The sequence below is a fragment of the Coregonus clupeaformis genome, chromosome 17, assembly GCF_020615455.1.
Source record: "Coregonus clupeaformis isolate EN_2021a chromosome 17, ASM2061545v1, whole genome shotgun sequence".
In the NCBI taxonomy this organism is placed as follows: domain Eukaryota; kingdom Metazoa; phylum Chordata; class Actinopteri; order Salmoniformes; family Salmonidae; genus Coregonus; species Coregonus clupeaformis.
This window is the reverse complement of record NC_059208.1, coordinates 27064553-27067983: the sequence shown is the minus strand read 5'-3', so window position 1 is coordinate 27067983 and position 3431 is coordinate 27064553. Positions and strand designations below refer to the sequence as shown.

The window sequence follows — 3431 nt, the reverse complement described above, 5'->3', positions numbered from 1 at the left end:
ATTTTTACTTTTTTGTTTAAAATAAATGCACTGTTGGTTAAGGGCTGTAAGTAAGCATTTCACTGTAATGTCTGCACCTGTTGTATTCGGCGCATGTGACCAATAAAATTTGATTTGATTTGATCTCTGACTCCTCCTGCAGGAGCATGACCTGTAGCCTGTGTGGCAACTACAACAATGCCCCCATGGATGACCTCCAGCTGCCTAACGGAACCCTGCCTTCTGACTCCGATGTGTTTTATGTCGTTGTTGAGATGGGTCATGCACAGGCCTGCCTCCCTTTGCAGTGATGGGTTTGGGGCTAACTGACCGCTCTGTCAGTGCCCCTGCATGGCCGTGAGCGCTACAGTGGCCCCTTCTCCTTCTGTCACTCTGTAGTCCTGCCACAGACCCACTACTCCCACTGCATGGCTGACCTGTACGTGGCAGGGAACCAGACCCAGCAGCCGCTGTGTGAGCAGCTGCAGGCCTACCATGTGGAGCCTTGGGAGGCAGGGGTCAAGGTGGGCCCATGGAGGAACCACACTGGCTGTGGCCCTCACAATGCATTCAGTATATAAAACTCTGCTGATTGCCGTTTAATAATTAGAATACGTAAACTTAAGCTAAATATATATCCTCACTAATGAAGGCTAACAAGATGCCATAAATGTCTAATTAGTCCTCTAGGTCTACACTGGAGAGCTGTTTAACATTAATGTGGGCCTATTTACAAATGCATTTATTAATCATGAATATTCTATTCCTCAGCTCATTGCCCCCAGTTCAGCCACTACAGCCTGTGTGCCAACGCCTGTTCCTTGCTGTGCCCTGGAGCGGCGGGGTCTGTGCCGTGCCCAGATGGCTGTGAGGAGGGGTGCCAATGTGACCAAGGGTACCACTACAATGGGCAGGCCCGCATGCCAACAGGAAAGTGCGGCTGCTGTCAGGACGGGGGGAGGTACGTTTTACAGAAAAGCCTATTGATGGAATAAGCAGAGCTGATTATTTATCAAATAATAGCAAATATTGTGTCAATCTCAATATACTTCCCTGGTTAAGTATAAAATAAAAACCTACTCAAACAGCACATCATGCATATCAAAGTCATAAGTCTATGCCATGGTTGAACTGGTAATGTTTAATTACTGGGTATAATGTGTTTATTCAAACCTGTGTCTTTTATCCTAGGCCACAGAGAGCAGGCTACTCCAGAACTGCAGTATGATCTGCACCTGTGGGGCTTCCCTGGTCTGTGAGCCATTTGCTTACCCTGACCAGCATGTCTGCACTGTCTCAAATTAAGTAATTGGCTGCCACAGCACAGGTACAGTAGGTAACATTGCTGCTCTGGTTCCTGCACTAGCTTAGTCATCTACTGTAGTCAGCAATATGGACTGTTAGGCTATGAGTTAATATGGAGAGGATTGGAAATATGGACAACACTGTACTACATTAATTTCCCTTGTTGGAGTACATATAGTAGGATCTTAAACCGTTTCAAATTGATTTCTCTCCCCAGATGTGATCTGTCCAGCGACCAGCTACTATGATGACTGTGGCTCAGCCTGTCCACACACCTGTCCAACTCCAAAATGTACATCTAGATCTGTGTGCAAGGCTGCTTTTGTAATGCCGGCTTCGTCCAGAGGGGTGTGTGCGTCCAGAGCAGTGTGGCTGTACTGATCCCAGAGCAAACTACCACAGACTCAACACCACCTTCTGGACCCCAGAAGACTGCGTCAGCTCTGCCTCTGTGACCCAGCCACCAGGGAGATACGCTGCACCCCTGCCCAGTGCCCCACAGGTCACATCTGTAAGCAGCTGGAGGGCAGGCAAGCCACTAACTCTCAGGACCCCTCAACTGTACCTTGATGGGTGGCAACATTTAAATCGTTTTTACGGGTAAGAGTTTAACTTCAGGGATAGCTGTTCATACACGCTGGCTCAGTCGAGCTCCAATCAGACAGGGTTGATCCCCTTTACCGTCAGCATCTCTGCTGCCAGCTGCAACAGCAGTTTCACTTTTTCTACCTCAGGTTAATGGACTGCACAAGCCCTTACCATACTCCTTCCAGAAAGGCCTTGTGGTGGCCTATCTCACCCCCTCATCCATCGTCATCCAGACTGAGTTCGGCCTGCAGCTGATTCTGTACAAGACTGGCACCACCATGGTCATCCTTCCCCGCATCTACGACTCTGCTGTGTCCGGTCTCTGTTGCAAAGGCAACAGAGAGGACGACTCCCTGCTGCCGGACGGCGAGCGTGCTCAGAACACACTGGAGTTGGCCCAGAGCTGGATGACGGGAGGGTCTGCAGCCTGCAGGTCCACCTGTGGCTCCAGTCTGCTTTGGTGAGCGAAGAGCAGGACCTCAAAGAGCTGTTTGAGACCACTGATTTTCTGTGGGGTGCTGCTCAACGATCTGGGTCTGTTTGGAGAGTGTGCCGCAGCGTTGAACCCTGAGCCTTACTTCCACAGCTGTGACGACCAGCGTAAAGTATCCCCTGAGGCCATGGCTGCCTGTGACATAGTGATGGCCAGGAATAGTGTGTTTGGAGGCTGCTGGAGCAGGGTGGAGGTCCAGCCCTACAGGGACGTACAGTGGGGGAAAAAAGTATTTAGTCAGCCACCAATTGTGCAAGTTCTCCCACTTAAAAAGATGAGAGAGGCCTGTAATTTTCATCATAGGTACACGTCAACTATGACAGACAAAATGAGAAAAAGAAATCCAGAAAATCACATTGTAGGATTTTTAATGAATTGATTTGCAAATTATGGTGGAAAATAAGTATTTGGTCAATAACAAAAGTTTCTCAATACTTTGTTATGTACCCTTTGTTGGCAATGACACAGGTCAAACGTTTTCTGTAAGTCTTCACAAGGTTTTCACACACTGTTGCTGGTATTTTGGCCCATTCCTCCATGCAGATCTCCTCTAGAGCAGTGATGTTTTGGGGCTGTCGCTGGGCAACACAGACTTTCAACTCCCTCCAAAGATTTTCTATGGGGTTGAGATCTGGAGACTGGCTAGGCCACTCCAGGACCTTGAAATGCCTCTTACGAAGACACTCCTTCGTTGCCCGGGCGGTGTGTTTGGGATCATTGTCATGCTGAAAGACCCAGCCACGTTTCATCTTCAATGCCCTTGCTGATGGAAGGAGGTTTTCACTCAAAATCTCACGATACATGGCCCCATTCATTCTTTCCTTTACACGGATCAGTCGTCCTGGTCCCTTTGCAGAAAAACAGCCCCAAAGCATGATGTTTCCACCCCCCATGCTTCACAGTAGGTATGGTGTTCTTTGGATGCAACTCAGCATTCTTTGTCCTCCAAACACGACGAGTTGAGTTTTTACCAAAAAAGTTCTATTTTGGTTTCATCTGACCATATGACATTCTCCCAATCCTCTTCTGGATCATCCAAATGCACTCTAGCAAACTTCAGACGGGC

General features: G+C 48.4%; 1 long non-coding RNA gene across 1 annotated transcript; it reads left to right on the top strand.

Moving 5' to 3' along the window:
• The first annotated feature begins 1176 nt into the window (after positions 1-1176).
• On the top strand, positions 1177-1761 carry LOC121556103. The gene is made up of 3 exons (XR_005998080.1): positions 1177-1306; positions 1502-1561; positions 1647-1761. It is a non-coding gene; the product is annotated as an uncharacterized LOC121556103 (long non-coding RNA).
• Positions 1762-3431: the final 1670 nt, after the last annotated feature.